The sequence below is a fragment of the Bos mutus genome, chromosome X (genome assembly GCF_027580195.1).
Source record: "Bos mutus isolate GX-2022 chromosome X, NWIPB_WYAK_1.1, whole genome shotgun sequence".
Lineage (NCBI taxonomy): Eukaryota > Metazoa > Chordata > Mammalia > Artiodactyla > Bovidae > Bos > Bos mutus.
This window is the reverse complement of record NC_091646.1, coordinates 58,975,426-58,994,272: the sequence shown is the minus strand read 5'-3', so window position 1 is coordinate 58,994,272 and position 18,847 is coordinate 58,975,426. Positions and strand designations below refer to the sequence as shown.

Below are 18,847 nucleotides of genomic sequence, written 5' to 3'. Positions count from 1 at the left end.
GCCTGTATTGCTATGAAGTTTCCCCTTAGGACTGCTTTTACAGTGTCCCATAGGTTTTGGGTTGTTGTGTTTTCATTTTCATTCGTTTCTATGCAAATTTTGATTTCTTTTTTGATTTCTTCTGTGATTTGTTGGTTATTCAGCAGCGTGTTGTTCAGCCTCCATATGTTGGGATTTTTAATAGTTTTTCTCCTGTAATTGAGATCTAATATTACTGCATTGTGGTCAGAAAAGATGCTTGGAATGATTTCAATTTTTTTGAATTTACCAAGGCTAGTTTTATGGCCCAGGATGTGATCTATCCTGGAGAAGGTTCCATGTGCATTGAGAAAAAGGTGAAATTCATTGTTTTGGGATGAAATGTCCTATAGATATCAATTAGGTCTAACTGGTCTATTGTATCATTTAAAGTTTGTGTTTCCTTGTTAATTTTCTGTTTAGTTGATCTATCCATAGGTGTGAGTGGGGTATTAAAGTCTCCCACTATTATTGTGTTATTGTTAATTTCTCCTTTCATACTTGTTAACATTTGCCTTACATATTGTGGCGCTCCCGTGTTGGGTGCATATATATTTATAATTGTTATATCTTCTTCTTGGATTGATCCTTTGATCATTATGTAGTGACGATCTTTGTCTCTTTTCACAGCCTTTGTTTTAAAGTCTATTTTATCTGATATAAGTATTGCTACTCCTGCTTTCTTTTAGTCCCTATTTGCATGGAAAATCTTTGTCCATCCCTTCACTTTCAGTCTGTATGTGTCCCCTGTTTTGAGGTGGGTCTCTTGTAGACAACATATGTAGGGGTCTTGTTTTTGTTTCCATTCAGCCAGTCTTTGTCTTTTGTTTGGGGCATTCAACCCATTTACGTTTAAGGTAATTACTGATAAGTATGATCCCGTTGCCATTTACTTTATTGTTTTGAGTTCAATTTTATATACTGTTTTTGTGTTTCCTGTCTAGAGAAGATCCTTTAGTATTTATTGGAGAGCTGGTTTGATGGTGCTGAATTCTCTCAGCTTTTGCTTGTCTTAAAAGCTTTTGATTTCTCCCTCATATTTGAATGAGATCCTTGCTGGGTACAATAATCTGGGCTGTAGGTTATTTTCTTTCATCGTTTAAGTATGTCTTGCCATTCCCTCCTGGCTTGAAGAGTTTCTGTTGAAAGATCAGCTGTTATCCTTATGGGAATTCCCTTGTGTGTTATTTGTTATTTTTCCCTTGCTGCTTTTAATATTTGTTCTTTGTGTTTGATCTTTGTTAATTTGATTAATATGTGTCTTGGGGTGTTTCGCCTTGGGTTTTTCCTGTTTGGGACTCTCTGGGTTTCTTGGACTTGGGTGATTATTTCCTTCCCCATTTTAGGGAAGTTTTCAACTATTATCTCCTCAAGTATTTTCTCATGGTCTTTCTTTTTGTCTTCTTCTTCTGGAACCCCTATGATTCGAACGTTGTAGCGTTTAATATTGTCCTGGAGGTCTCTAAGATTGTCCTCATTTCTTTTAATTCATTTTTCTTTTATCCTCTCTGATTCATTTATTTCTACCATTCTATCTTCTAATCCACTAATCCTATCTTCTGCCTCTGTTATTCTACTATTTGTTGCCTCCAGAGTGTTTTTAATTTCATTTATTACATTATTCATTATATATTTACTCTCTTTTATTTCTTCTAGGTCCTTGTTAAACCTTTCTTGCATCTTCTCAATCTTTGTCTCCAGGCTGTTTATCTTTGTTTCCATTTTGATTTCAAGATTTTGGATCAATTTCACTATCATTATTCGGAATTCTTTATCAGGTAGATTCCCTATCTCTTCCTCTTTTGTTTGGTTTGGTGGGCGTTTATCCTGTTCCTTTTTCTGCTGGGTATTCCTCTGTCTCTTCATCTTGTTTAAATTGCTGAGTTTGGGGTGTCCTTTCTGTATTCTGGCAGTTTGTGGAGTTCTCTTTATTGTGGCGTTTCCTCACTCTGTGTGGGTTTGTACAGGTGGCTTGTCAAGGTTTCCTGGTTAGAGAAGCTTGTGTTGGTGTTCTGGTGGGTGGAGCTGTATTTCTTCTCTCTTTGAAGAAGGTCTTCCTATCTGAAGAAATTGTTCTTCCTTTGACTTCTTTAAACCAAAAGTGTTCTTAGCATTCCTCAGCATATTTCTGCAGATAAAACACTGGCTTCTGATCCCTGCTGTAGCTGGACCCTGTGCAGTAAAATGGTAAAGCTCTCTTTTGGATAGTAACATTTTTATGTAAAATATTTAACTATTGCTAGGCAGCTCATCTCCATAGACCTGAATTAAATGCACAGGATCCAGAATCAATCTAGTGTTAAGTATTTCTAATAGCTTATTTTTGTGACCTTGGGAAGCATTAATTATTATATTAGTTGTATATTTATTGACTATTTTTGTGTCAGGCCCTAAGATAAATACCGTACCTGAATTATTGAATTTCCTTTGCTTTTTTTTGTCTTAGTTTCCTGTTTTGTAAAGTGTAGTTAATAATAGCTTGTATATCACCAAATTGTAATCAGAATTGAATGTATTAATGTAATGCAGAGTTCCTAATTCAAAACTAGCACATTAGCTGTTATTATCATGATAATAATTATTAATCCATTCCAATCTTCTTTCATTTTTTTACAAATTTGGTAGAAGCCTAAAAGCCCTTTTTAAATGTTCTCATCCCCACAGTATTCAGCAGGTGCTGAACACATGTTGTTAAGTGATCCTGATGAACAGAATAAAGTATCTCACTTTTTATATACATAAGGTCACAACTTCCCTCTTACTTAGTGACCTGAGTTAGTAGGAACTTATTACTTGACTTCCAGATTGTTCTAAAAGCCTAGTAGGTACTCCAGTGGCTCTAAATTGTTTCCAGATAAGGTAAAATGAAAAAGTTTGTTTTATGAAAGATGCTTTGTTTAAAAAATTAAATCACATTACGTTCACATTAGAATTTTTTTTCAGCCTCTGTGTTTGTGAATCTATGAAGTATTTGATTACCTTCATTGTCTAATTAAAAACTGTAAGATTTCCCCTATTGTACAGTGACAACTGACATTATATAAATTATAGCCAGTAGAAATCTTTCTTAGCTATGTTTTTACTATATCTTAGAATTTTTAAATGTCTCATTAAAATTTTTAAAACTGTATTTTAACATAATAGTAGTTATACTTTTACCACTCAAAGAAAATTTTACCAATTTTTCATCAAAAGCTCTTTAGGGTATCCTTTTATTCAGTATTATTGAACTTTTCCCCATTAAGTCTAAAGTAATTAATGATTTTTGTGCCCTCATTTCCTATATCTATCCCCATTCATCTATACGGCACACCCCCCATCCCAATACTTCTAGGTTAGATAAAAGAAGGTGGCACCTATTAAAAGGAATGGAGCCTTTCCATGAGTTTCCTGTCAAGAAAGTATACTTTGGAATAGATATATGGATTCATACAGCTTCTAAAGTCAGTTATCCATATATTATACCTCAAGAGGGAGTCAATAGACAGCAAGCAGTTCATGTCCCTTAACACATGCTAGCAAACCCACAATTTGAATACTTACCACTCAGTTGTAAGTAATCATAAATTACCTGAAATCATAAGATCCACACCATAATATGTGTGTCCCTGAGACATTATTGAAAGCCAGCTGTGATTATATGAAAATGTCTATCCTCAAATAACTTCCAAATCACTCCATCATGAGTTGACTTGAAAAATAGTAAGGCTCAACTTTTACTTTTAATATATGAAGTTTGTTCTCTTTACCTTAATTCAGTTGGATGTGACTCAACTTCATCAGCATTGTTATTCCTTTACCTTCTGTTCATTAAATGCACGTTATGAAAAAGATTATTGAAATCTGTGAGGTCTTATTAGCAGAGATCATTGCTTGATGTAGTTTATTTCCTATGTGGATTAAAAAAAATACTATTTTACCTTTCCCATTTCCATAAAGAAGTGGCTTTGTCAGCATGCCTTTTCAATCACATACTCTTATTATTAAATGAATAGTTGATTTTTTATTCTCTGTTTGAAAATAGAAATGTGCATTGTACCTAAAATCAACTAGGACCTGGCAGTTCAGTCTTATGGCATGGTAGTTTTGAATGCCTTCTATCTTCTGTTTTATTTAGTTCATGGTATATCTTGGAGATATAGTTGTCACACACATTTTGTAATTAGTTTTATCATTTTCTCTGAACAATATGGAATCTTAGTATGACACATGTAAATTTATAACATGGATGATAAATTATTGAAAATATGCTTAATACAGTGGAGTGTGTTATTCTAAAGTCCTGTTAATTGATTTTAAGCATTTTATTTTAAATCCATTTGACTATTCATGCATATATTTCTGTCTGTATTATATTTGTGGAAATAGCATCACTAATCACAACTGTAGGGCTTCCTTGGTGGCTCAGATGGTAAAGAATCTGTCTCCAACTCCAGAGACCTGGGTTCCATCTCTGGGTCAGGAAAATCCCCTAGAGAACAGAATGGCAACCCACTCTAGTATTCTTTCCTGGAGAATCCTATGGACAGAGGAGCCTAGGGGGCTATAGTCGATGGGTTCACAGAGTCAGACACAACTGAGCGATTAATATACACAGCACAACTATAGAATTTAGGGGGACTAAATAAGTAAATACAATAACAAAATCAGTATTTGGCCTGAAAGGCTGATCTGTGTCAAATATCATCTCATTATTTATGAAGTTAGTATTGTTCAGAAGGACCTAGCCATTTCTCATTTAGTCTTTATGTACACCATTACTATGGTTTTTAATGATCTTCCCTAAGGGAGTGATGCCACCAAGTTGGTTGAATAGGAGATCCCAGCATCCATCCCTCCACAAAGACTTACAATTAGACACACCCACTAAGAAAAAAACCTGTCTGGGAGAGTTCTGGAGTCCAATTATGAAACTTTGGCAGCAGTACAGTAGAACGAAAATTTTTAGAACAATCACATAAAAAAGGAAAGATAATAACTTAATTTTGTGTATATCATCTGATTGCCAACCTGACATTGCTCAGCACCAAGAAGGAACTCCATAGCTAGAAAGAGTTCCACTTGCGTGGAAAGGAAGAGTGAATTGAGACCACTACTTCCTCAGTTTTTCAAGAATACTCAATGGGGGAAAGGTAGTCTGTTCAAAAAATGGTTATGGTAAACTGGATATTCAAATATAAAGAATCAATTTGAGCCTCTATCTTATACTATTCACAAAACTTGAAATGGATTAAAGACTAAAATTTAGGATTCCCTTTACTGGCATGGAGATTGTAATATATCTTTACATGCAGTAAGTTCTTTGGTAGACTTAATCATTTGGTGGAAATACAGAATTTGCAAAGGAAATTAGCAGTAAAATATTTCATGTAAAATTTGAGCACAGTACTTCTCATCATATGCTCCTTATACAGACTTCATAAAAACGTCAGTCCTACTAAACTTTTAAATAGAGCCTCAAAACTCACCAATTAACTTCTGTCTTCAAACACATACAAAAAAGTAAGTAAGATAAAGTAGGGCAGATAATGAGTTTTCAAAATACGTTTCATGATGTTTTCAGTAACTGATCTGAAGGATGTGGAACTCTCTGAAATCCGGGATGGCTGCCACTCTCTCCCCTGTAGTCTCCTCCCAAGCACATCTGTAAGGCATCGTTTTGGAATAGCTACCTAATATATCTTAAATTAAGCACATAAATAATGACGGCAATAAATTTCAACTACCACTATACTATAATATCCTCAATATCGTATACCCTATTATATATGAAGAACATGGGTTTTGAATGATAAAAGTAAATTACTTACTACAAAAAAGACAAACCCATGATGTTGAGAAAGGAGCATCAACCCATCTTGATTTATATACATGGGGCCCAGTATGCCCAAGTCCATGGAATGTCAGGATTGGTTGGAAGACTGATGCTCCACCTTCTGTGCAATGAGTGCTCTTCCACCAAGAAGTGTTGTTTTCAAGTAGTTTGTGTTTTTATTTTAGCAGACACCAAAACTTCTGAGACAGTATTTTCCTTTGAAAATCAGAAACTTGTTCCCACTGTGGAGCCAGGATTCAAGCGTTTTAATATTCTTGGGGTGACTTAGATGATTAGTGTTGTAATCATGTAATTACACGTGAGGTTATTTCCCTTAAACCACCTGCACTGCTACAGTTCTGAACTCATCCTAGAGAGATCTGAAATAAATAAAGTGACTGAAGTTCTCTCACAGACGGCCTCACTTTTTGCCTTCTACAGGAAGAGTCTAGTGCTGGTATAAACACTCGACTCCCTGGTGTCTGTTTTACTCTGTATAAGAGCCATATGTTATATACTGTAACACACAGGAGCTTACTGTCCCTTGGGTCTTTAATTAAAAGAAAATTTCAACTGAAAAAAAAAAGACTAAAATTTAAGACTTAGAAGAAAATATAGGGAAAATACTCTTTGACACTGGTCTTGGCAATAAGTTTTTGATATTACACCAAAAGCACAGGCAACAAAAGCAAAAGTAAACAAGTACAACTACATCAAACTAGAAAGCTTTTGCACAACAAATCAACAAAATGAGAAGGTACTGTCCAGAAAGGGAGAAATATTTACAACCCAATATCAGGTAAGAGGTTCAGATCAGATCAGTGGCTCAGTCATGTCTGACTATTTGTGACCCCATGAATTGCAGCACGCCAGGCCTCCCTGTCCATCACCAACTCCTGGAGTTCACTCAGACTCACGTCCATTGAGTCAGTGATGCCATCCAGCCATCTCATCCTCTGTCGTCCCCTTCTCCTCCTGCCCCCAATCCCTCCCAGCATCAGGGTCTTTGCCCATGAGTCAACTCTTCGTATGAGGTGGCCAAAGTACTGGAGTTTCAGCTTTAGCATCATTCCTTCCAAAGAAATCCCAGGGCTGATCTCCTTCAGAATGGACTAGTTGGATCTCCTTGAAGTCCAAGGGACTCTCAAGAGTCTTCTCCAACACCACAGTTCAAAAGCATCAATTCTTTGGCACTCAGCCTTCTTCACAGTCCAACTCTCACATCCATACATGACCACAAGAAAAACCATAGCCTTGACTAGATGAACCTTTGTTGGCAAAGTAATGTCTCTGCTTTTGAATATGCTATCTAGGTTGGTCAAAACTTTTCTTCCAAGGAGTAAGCATCTTTTAATTGCATGGCTGCAGTCACCATCTGTAGTGATTTTGGAGCCCAGAAAAATAAAGTCTGACACTGTTTCCACTATTTCCCCATCTATTTCCCATGAAGTGATGGGACCAGATGCCATGATCTTCGTTTTCTGAATGTTGAACTTTAAGCCAACTTTTTCACTCTCCACTTTCACATTCATCAAGAGGCTTTTTAGTTCCTCTTCACTTTCTGCCATAAGGGTGGTGTCATCTGCACATCTGAGGTTATTGATATTTCTCCTGGCAATCTTGATTCCAGCTTGTGTTTCTTCCAGTCCAGTGTTTCTCATGATGTAGTCTGCATATAAGTTAAATAAACATGGTGACAATATACTGCCTTGACAAACTCCTTTTCCTATTTGGAACCAGTCTGTTGTTCCATGTCCAGTTCTAACTGTTGCTTCCTGACCTGCATACAAATTTCTCAAGAGGCAGATCAGGTGGTCTGGTATTCCCATCTCTTTCAGAATTTTCCACAGTTTATTGTGATCCACACAGTCAAAGGCTTTGGCATAGTAAATAAAGCAGAAATAGATGTTTTTCTGGAACTCTCTTGCTTTTTCCATGATCCAACCTATGTTGGCAATTTGATCTCTGGTTCCTCTGCCTTTTCTAAAACCAGCTTGAACATCAGGAAGTTCATCGTTCACATACTGCTGAAGCCTGGCTTGGAGAATTTTGAGCATTACTTTACTAGTGTGTGAGATGAGTGTAACTGTACGGTAGTTTGAGCATTCTTTGGCATTGCCTTTCTTTGGGATTGGAATGAAAACTGACCTTTTCCAATCCTGTGGCCACTACTGAGTTTTCCAAATTTTCTGGCATATTGAGTGCAGCACTTTCACAGCATCATCTTTCAGGATTTGAAATAGCTCAACTGGAATTCCATCACCTCCACTAGCTTTGTTCGTACTGATGCTTTCTAAGGCCCATTTGACTTCACATTCCAGGATGTCTGGCTCTAGGTGAGTGATCACACCATCATGATTATCTGGGTTGTGAAGATCTTTTTTGTACAGTTCTTCTGTGTATTCTTGCCATCTCTTTAAGAGGTTAATATCTAAAATATTTGAGGAACTCAGACAAGTCAATTTCAGAAAAACAAAGAACCTAACTAAAAAGTAGGCAGAAGACCTCACAGTTACTTTTCTAAAGAAGACATGCAAATGGCCAATAGGTACATGAAAAGATTGTCAGCATCACTGATTATCAACTCAACTCAACGGATTATCAAATTATTAACTCAAAACAATTTGAAACCTCAGTTAGACATCACTACACATGTGTTAGAATGGCCATTATCAAATAGAAAAGAAATAACAAGTGTTGGCAAGGGTGTGAAGAAAAGGAAATCCTTTTTACACTGTTAACGTGAATATAAATTGGTATAGCCCCTATGGAAAACAATATGGTAACTCTTCAAAAACCTAAACATAAAACTACCATATGATCCAGCAATCCCACTTCTGGGTATATATCCAAAGAAAATAAACTCACTATTGCAAAGGTATATCTGCACCCCCATGTTTATTTCAGCATTATTTACACTACTCAAGTCATGTAAACAACCTAAAAGTCCACTGGTAGATGAATGGATAATGAAAACATCACACACACACACATACATACAGACTAATATTATGCACCCAAATAAAAGGAGAAAATCTTGGTATTTGGAAGAACTTGGGTGGAACTTGAGGACATTATGCTAGGTGAAAATAAGTCAGACATAGAAAGATAAATACTGTGGAATCTTATGTGATGAATCTTAAAAAATGGATAAAACTTACAGGGTAGAATGGTAGTTACCAGGATCTTTGAGGTGCAGGAAAGGAGTAGATTTTGATCAGTTAGTGCAAAACTGAATAAATTTGGGGACCTAATAAACATCATGGTGGCTATATTTAACCAAGCTGTTTTGCAGTTGAGAGTTTCTAAAAGAACTTACAACCATTGTAGCATATTGTTAAAATCTATATGGGCTTATATGACAAACCCATAGAAATTGTTATTCTCAATGGTGAAAAAGTAAAAGCATTCCCTCTAAGATATGGAACAAAACAAGAGTGCCCACTCTCACTGCTGTTATTCAACATAGTTTTGGAAGTCCTAGTTATGACAGTTAGTGAAGAAAAAGAAATAAAAGAATCAATGTCAGAAAAGAAGTAAAGCTCTCTCACTTTTTGCAGATGACATGATACTATACATAGAAAACCCAAAGAAACTATCAGAAAAATTACTAGAGTTAGTCTGTGAATTCAGCAGTGTCGTGGGATACAAGGTCAATACACGGACATCACTTGCATTGCTATATACTAATGATGAAAAATTAGAAAGAGAAATTAAGGAATCAATCTCACTCACCATTGCAACAAAGAAATAAAATATCTAGGAATAAACTTACCTAAGGAGACAAAATAAGTATAAGCAGAAGAGTATAAGACACTGATGAAAAAAATCAAAGTTGACACAAATAGATGGGGAGATATTTCATACTCCTGGGTAGGAAGAATTGATATTGTGAAAATGACTATACTACCAAATGCAATCTACAGATTCAGTGTGATCCCTATCAAAATAACAATGGCATTCTTCACAGAACTAGAACAAAACATTTCACAATTCATATGGAAACAAAAGACCCTAAATAGCCAAAGCAGTCTTGAGAAAGAAGAATGGAGCTTGAGGAATTAATCTTCTTGACTTCAGACTATATTCCAAAGCTACAGTCACCAAAACAGTATGGTACTGGTACAAAAAGAGAAATATAGACCAGTGGGACAAGATAGAGAGGCAGAGATAAGCCCAAACACGTATGGGTACCTTATGTTTTACAAAGGAGACAAGAATATACAATGGGGAAAAGATAGCCTCTTTGATATGCAGTGATGGGTAAACTGGACAGCTATATGCCAAAGAAGGAAATTAGAACACTTCTTGACACCATACACAAAAACAACTCAAATGGGATTAAAGACCTTAATGTAAGACCATAACTCATAAAACTCTTAGAGGAAAACATAGGCAGAACACTCGATGACATAAAGCAAAATCTTCTATGACCCACTTCCTAGAGTAATAGAAATAAAAATAAATAAATGAACAAGTGGGACCTAATTAAACTTAAAAGCTTTTGCACAGCAAAGGAAGCTACAAACAAGGTGAAAAAACAACCCTCAGAATGTAAGAAAATAATAGCAAAGAAAAACTGTCAAAGAATTAATTTACAAAATACACAATTAGCTCATACAGCTCAATACTGGAAAAACAAACAATCCAATAAAAAAGTGGGTAAAAGAGCTAAACATACATTTCTCCAAAGAAGACATACAGATGGCTAACGAACACATGAAAAGATGCTCAACGTCACTCATTATTAGAGAAATGCAAATCAAAGCTACAATGAGATGCCACCTCACACCAGTCAGAATGGCCATCATCAAAAAGTCCACAAACAGTAAAGGTTGGAGAGGATGTGGAGAAAAGGCAACCCACTTTCATTGTTTATGGGAATGTAAATTGTTACAGCAACTATGGAGGATGGTATGTGATTCCTTAAAAAGCTAGGAATAAAACCACCATATGACCCAGCAATCCCACTCCTAGGCATGTACCCTAAAGAAGACAAAATTAAAAAAAGACACATTGCAAATCTATTTACAATAGCTGGAACATGGAAGCAACCTAGATGTCCATTGAAAAATGAATGGATAAAGAAGCTGTGGTACATACATATAATGGAATATTCAGCCATAAAAAGGGACACATTTGAGTCAGTTTTTATGAGGTGCATAAACCTAGAGCCTATTATACAAAGTCAGAAAGAGACATATACATATATATAATACATATATACATCATATGTATATTATACATATATATACATATACACATAAACCTATAGTGTGTGTATATATTGAATGTATATTATATGTATACATATACATATATATGTATATATACACATTATATATATATATATATATAATACATATATGTATAATACACTGATGCATATATATGGAATCTAGAATGACGGTACTGATGAATTAATTTTCAGGGCAGAAATGGAGAAACAGGCATTGAGCACTGACCTATGGACATGGTGGGAGGGGAGGAGGGAGAGTGTGAAATGTATGGAAAGAGTAACATTAAAATTTACAATACCATATGTAAAATAGCTAGCCTATAGGAATTTGCTGTATGACTCAGGGAACTCAAACAGGGGCTCTGTGACAATCTAAAAGGGTGGCATGGGAGGGAGAAGTGACAGAGTTTCATGAGGGAGGGGACTTGAATGTACTTATGACTGATTCTTGTTGATGTATGACAGAAAACCAGAAAATTCTGTAAAACAATTATCCTTCAATTAAAAAAGTAAAGTGGCAAAAAAATCTATATCGGCTAAGGTGACACCTGCTGTATCTTTACAAGTTACACAATAGGGTGAATGAACTAAAGATGTGGCTTTCTCACCAAAAATAGGCCCAAAGTAATTGCAGTTGAGAAAGAAAGAGACAGAGAGATAGAGAAAGGCAGTAAAGCAAAGAAATGTGGAAAATTCAAGATGTATGAGTAGTGAAATGAGAACTTATGTCCTTCCAAAAACCTATACATAAATGTTTATAGCAACATTATCCATAATATCCAAAATGTGGAAACAGCTCAAATGTCTATTGCTTGATATATAAATAAAACTCTGTATATCCATACAATGAAATACCATTCATCAGTAAAAGTAAATTAGATACAGATACATGCTACAGTGTGGTTAATCTTATGCTAAGTGAAAGAAGATGAGTGCAAAGGATCATATATTATATGATCCAATTTATATAAAATGTTCAAAATAGGCAAACCCATAGAGACAGAAAGTAGGTTTTTGCTTCTTGTTGGGAGTAGAGTAAGCTGAGGTGGGAGATGGTGGGGGAAGTTGAGAGTAGCTGTTAATGGGTATCGGAGAAGGCAATGGCACCCCACTTCAGTACTGTTGCCTGGAAAATCCATTGTCAGAGGAGCCTGGTAGGCTGCAGTCCATGGGGTCACTAAGAGTCGGGAACGACTGAGCGACTTCACTTTTCACTTTCATGCATTGTAGAAGGAAATGGCAACCCACTCCAGTGTTCTTGCCTGGAGAATCCCAGGGACGGGGAAGCCTGGTGGGCTGCTGTCTCTGGGTTCGCACAGAGTCGGACATGACTGAAGCGACTTAGCAGCAGCAGCAGTTAATGGGTATGGGCTTCCCTGGTGGCTCAGTGGTAAAGAGTCCACCTGCAATGCAAGAATTGCAGGAGATACAGGTTTGATCCCTGGTTAGGGAAGATTCCCCGGAGGAGGGCATGTCAACCCACTCCAGTATTCCTGCCTGGAGAATCTCATGGACAGAGGGGCCTGGAGGGCTACAGTCCATAGGGTCACAAAAAGTTGGACATGACTGAAGCAACTTAGCGTGTATGCACGCATGTTAATGGGTATGGGAGATGATGAAAATGTTCTGTAATTACTGGCAATGGTTGCATAACTCTGAAGATACTAAAAACCATTGCATCTTATAATTTAAATAGGTGAATTGTATGATATATTAATAGTAATTTTATCTCAAAATAAGCTCAGATTTAAAAGAAAGCAAGTCTAAAAAATGTTCAGAGGACACAAAAATTATATGAGGTTATAAATGTGTTAAATAACTTTAGGATGGTAATTATTTCAGAATATACACATGCATCAAATAATCACATTATACATTTTAGAATTACACAATTTTACATGTTAATTATTTCTCAGTAAAGCTGTTGGGGGTAGAGAAGTATGAGTGCATGATAAGAATGTCTGTTCAACATAAATAGCCTCAGAGTGATATTTGAGAAATGTAAAATTTGTTATGTACACTGTATATAGCAAATCCCTTCAATTAGACATAAAAATGCTTTCTTTATGAGTAAACTATAAGGATAATAACACTACTGGATAGATGATATTAGCAGGTGAAAGCTCTGCACTTAAAATAACTGCAGGAAGAGGTAGAGACCTAGGTAAAAGAGTGAGTTTTCCAATCATAAAGGAGAACCAGAATGTCTCTGAGTCTAGCATTTATAAAGCTAATGTCCTTCCATTGTAAAAAACAACAACAACAACAACAACAACAACCTGACATTGACTTCTGAGAGGCTAAAGTTGTTGCTAAGGTATAATTTAATTAAGATACTTTGGGGAAAAGGTGGGGTTTGTTCTCTATTGAAAGGAAAGAATAAAATGATCAAAGGAGGTTTACAAAGATTAGATTTTGTGTAGATAATATGGGGAACTATACTTATTTTGGTAAAGTACTGTGAGAGAGTGATTATAACATGGAAATTTACTATAATTTAGTTAGAGTGAGTCTGAATAACTGAGAAAACTGTTAACGATCATACTCAGAGTGACTTAAATGGCATTTAGTCATAAATGCACTATTGACAGAATTTATATTCTTTATTGACAGAATGTAAATATAGGGGCTACTGTATAATGAGTTTCAAAAAAGAATTTGTATTTTAAAAACGGTGCTAAAGTTTTTAAAGTTCACTTGTGAAGTTCCATACTACAGTGTATTTTAAAATATCTCACTGTTTGCTTGTTTTACTGATGACTGCTTTGGAAGCAGGTGTGAATAGTGAAGGGATGGACTTGAGCAACTCCAGGAGTTAGGCTGTTGACAGAATTTTTTTTCAAAGTGTTGAAATAGTAGTGTCTGTTGCCAGAAATATGAGAACTGAATAATATTTGATAGAGAACAACAGGTTAGAGGCTTACTATGGTGTAGTTAGTCTTTAACAGTTTCCATCATAAATAAGAAGGCTGGAGTTCATTTTCCTTTGCCTCATGATGTCTATATAATTAATGATTTGATTTTTTCACAGATATAACAAGCTGAAATTTATAGTATAGGCATTTCAGCAATTCATGTACACTTTTCTATAAGTGCAGCTAGTGTCAGCAAACTAAATTCTATTCACAAAACTGAATACATGTATATATGTGTGTATGTATATATACACATATATATGCATAACATACATATACACTTATATATGTGATTGATATGTTTATGTCTTTTAATATATACTATACTATGTGTGAAAATTAAGATATAAAATTGAAACTGTGAAAAAACTACAGAATGTTGGGCTAGATGGACCATTTCAAAATATCACAAATAGAATAACATATAGCTATACTGACATTGTGCTAACCAGTAGGATGAAAATGGGTGAAAACTGTCACCCATTCAGATGTTTGATATGATGCATATGCTCAGGTAATTGTTTTTCATTTTAAGTTTGAAACTTTGAGCATTTATATAAGTCTTAATTCCTCCATGCCCCAGAAGTTATTGTACCTTAGGCAGTTAATCAATAATGGCTTCTGAAACCAATAGGTCCATTCTAATACAGTAGTTTGACTTGCCATAATAAAGAAATATCCAAAGAAATATTCAACTTATATCATGTGGAGATGATGAATTTATATTTTACAATGAAGCATGCTTTTCTGATTTTGAATGGTACTGAAAAGGGGTGAAATTAATTCTGGCAAGTAAACATGGAACAAAATACACGAGCTTCTAATAAATATATGACTTTAATTCAACAAATTTGCTGAGGGCCAACTATATGCCAGACTGTTCAGTATTACAATAAACTTGACAGCATGGTACCTGCACTTGTATAACTAACATTCTAAATAATGAAGATAGTCAATTGATACAAAAATAAATGAATAATTTCATGATTTTTTTTAAAAAAGGAAAATCATAATACATTCACATATATTTCATCTTCCATCATAATCCCTAGAATGCTGATCACAAAGCATGATTCAACATTAAATAGGTATTCAAACTCTTATTCAAGGATATTGTGTACTGATTTAATTTAAAACTCCAATTTTGAAATTTTTTTCACATAAACTTTGGCAATAAAGTAGCCTCTGCCCACAGTCCAAAATACTACTGAAGATCGTATTGTTGTTGTTGTTCAGTCGTTCAGTCATGTCTGACTCTTTGAGACCCCATGGGCAGCACTGAATCTGATGTCCATTTAGTCAGTGATGCCATCCAACCATCTCATACTTTGTTGTCTCCTTCTCCTTCTGCCTTCAATCTTTTCCAGCATCAGGGTCTTTTCAAATGAGTCAACTCTTCACATCAAGTGGCCAAAGTATTGGAGTTTCAGCTTCAACATCAGTCCTTCCAATGAACACCCAGGACTGATCTTCTTTAAGATGGACTAGTTGGATCTCCTTGCAGTCCAAGGGACTCTCAAGAGTCTTCTCCAACACCACAGTTCAAAAGCATCAATTATTTGGTGCTCAGCTTTCTTTATAGTCCAACTCTCACATCCATACATGACTACTGGAAAAACCATAGCCTTGACTAGACGGACCTTTGTTGACAAAGTAATGTCTCTGCTTTTTAATATGCTATCTGCTGCTGCTGCTGCTAAGTTGCGTCAGTGTGCCCAACTCTGTGCGACCCCGTAGATGGCAGCCCATGAGGCTCTCCCATCCCTGAGATTCTCCAAGCAAGAATACTGGAGTGGGTTACCATTTCCTTCTTCAATGCATGAAAGCGAAAATTAAAAGTGAAGTCGCTCAGTCATGTCCAACTCTTAGCGACCCCATGGACTGCAGCCCACCAGGCTCCTCTCTCCATGGGATGTAGGTTGGTCTTAACTTTCCTTCCAAGGAGTAAGCGTCTTTTAATTTCATGGCTGAAATCACCATCTGCAGTGATTTTGGAGCCCCCCAAAATAAAGTTGGTCACTGTTCCAACTGTTTGCCCATCTATATGCCATGAGGAGATGGGAGTGGATGGCATGATCTTAGTTTTCTGAATGTTAAACTTTAAGCCAACTTTTTCACTCTCCTCTTTCACTTTCATCAAGAGGCTCTTTAGTTCTTCACTTTCTGCCATAAGGGTGGTGTCATTTGCATATCTGAGGTTATTGATATTTCTCCCGGCAATCTTGATTCCAGCTTGTGCTTCTTCCAGCCCAGCGTTTCTCATGATATACTCTGCATATAAGTTAAACAAGCAAGGTGACAATATACAGACTTGACATACTCCTTTTCCTGTTTCGAACCAGTCTGTTGTTCCATGTGCAGTTCCAGCTGTTGTTTCCTGACCTGCATACAGATTTCTCAAGAGGCAGGTCAGGTAGTCCAGTATTCCCATCTCTTTCAGAATTTTCCATAGTTTATTGTGATCCACACAGTCAAAGGCTTTGGCATAGTCAATAAAGCAGAAATAGATATTTTTCTAGAACTCTCTTGCTTTTTTGATGATCCAGCAGATGTTGGCAATTTGATCTCTGGTTCCTCTGCCTTTTCTAAAACCAGCTTGAACATCTGGAAGTTCATCGTTCACATATTGCTGAAGCCTGGCTTGGAGAATTTTGAGCATTACTTTACTAGTGTGTGAGATGAGTGAAATTGTGTGGTACTTTGAGCAATCTTTGGCATTGCCTTTCTTTGGGATTGGAATGAAAACTGACCTTTTCCAGTGCTGTGGCTTATGGGAAAAAAAGTTTGCTCTCTGCGAAATGAACTTAAAACCCAAAAAGGAAAGAAAACACATGTCTGATAGGTTTTCACATTTTAAAAAGAAACAAGAAACAAATCAATACATTTAAGTGATTGATCTTAAACCAAACATAGAGTCTTTCCATTTCACCACACTGACAAATGGCATGCATCAAAATTTTCCCATCTTTTCTTGTCCCTCTGGGACCAAATATATTTAATAATGTAGTAGAAAGGGAGCACTGAGCATCAGCAGCCTTCTGTTTCCAGGATGAGGTCTACTAATAGTTAGCTGTATGATTTTGGGAGACCGTTTATGGGAGTTGGAAAATTAAAATATTCTTAAGAATACAAATTCAGGAAATAAATCCCATTAATTCTTAAAGGCTTACATTTTTATTTTTATCTTTTAATTTACTTATCTTAATTAGAGGCTAATTACTTTACAATATTGTAGTGGTTTTGCCATACATTGTCATGAATCATTCATGGGTGTACATGTGTTCACCATCCTGAACCCATTAATTCTTTAAAATTACAGGAAGATGTGTTTCAGCTGAGCAAAGATAAATAATCCAAGAACAGACATGTTGTGGTATAAAAGAACGGACAATGAGCTATGAAACTAGTACAGTTTTTCAAAATAATCTTCATTAATATGATTATAGACTTTGAAAAACTTCCTGGAAGTAAAACTGTCGTAAAAGTATATACCTGAATAATATCAATATTTAAAATATTAATGATAATAGTTTATATTCAAAATTCAAATTATATCAATGAAAGCAGAAGAAGGTTGGGAAGCAGAAATGAAAGTAAAAGCATGCTTAGGTTTATATCTTAAATGTTGGCATTGATACTTTCATTCTGACAACCATAAATAAGAAAAGTAGAAGCCGTAATTTTCTATTACTTTTTTCTTTGTATGCTGAGACACTTTGAAAAAACTAAAAAAATGCCAAATACACATAGTATTTTGCCAATCAACAAATGCAAAGCAAGCTTATTTGAAAAAGGTGAATACTACCGAAAGCAAACTCTTTATCAGAAATCTGTACAATGATCTATGTTTATGTTGTTTCATATTTAAAGTGAAACATTAAGGTTGAACATCTGAATATATTACATGATAGACTTTACATTAGAATTAAGTAATTATTGATTAACTATGCACTTGGTTTTATGGTTTTATAGAAATCATATTAATATGATATTTTCATGTGATATCTTATTGAAATCAGGACAGAAATAGTTATATATTTCTCTCTTTCATAATTAAACAAAATTTTCCTATACCTCAAAATTTCAAAGACTAAAAGGGAAGAGATCCTTTTTATTAAATGTCCTCACTACTTAGTAAATCATGGATTATTTCCTGACCATTTAATGAGGAAGCTAGAGTAACTTCTTTTAAAGAAGAGGCTACATGGGGCCATTATTGCAACTCTGTTGTTATTTCAGATAGCCTTTTGATGAAACTCTGGACAAAGTCTTATAAAAGTGAGTATATGTATACACATTCAGTCCGAGAAAATAGGTAGATAAGACAAGTGTCTAATTACTTGAAGTGCTGTATTTACTACTGAATAATCTTAGAGCTCATGTGTGTTTAAATTACCAGCTCTCACATATTTTACAGGGCTCCAAGATAAATTAAATGTAAGGATTCCCTTTCCTGTCTCTTAGATCTATACCCAGTCCTCTCCAGAATACAAAGTAGTATAAGTTTTCCCCTTAGTGGATTATACTCTAAAAAGAAAATGAGGTAAGCTTACTAATAAGGCAGTACCAGAATTAATATATCCTAATTATGGGCAAGTAGTTTTTGTCACATTCTAAAATAACATGGCCTGGCATGCTGCAATTCATGGGGTCGCAAAGAGTTGGAGATGACTGAGCAACTGAACTGAACTGACTGAAAATAACATGACTCAGTATTTCTGTGGATGAATCTTATTCTTTTCATGCCCTTTAGATAACAATTGCCATGAATTATATAAGCATTACCAGAAACAATATTTAAATAATGAAAAGTGTCTGATTTTGCACCTCTTACATTACTTTGACTAAATGGTGTTGCTG

The 18,847-nt window shown here is 35.5% G+C and overlaps 1 protein-coding gene across 2 annotated transcripts in view; it reads left to right on the top strand.

Annotated features, from left to right (window-relative positions):
- LOC106701126 (uncharacterized) overlaps window positions 1-18,847 on the top strand; it is a 466,625-nt gene that overhangs the window by 89,908 nt on the left and 357,870 nt on the right. The window lies entirely within an intron of this gene.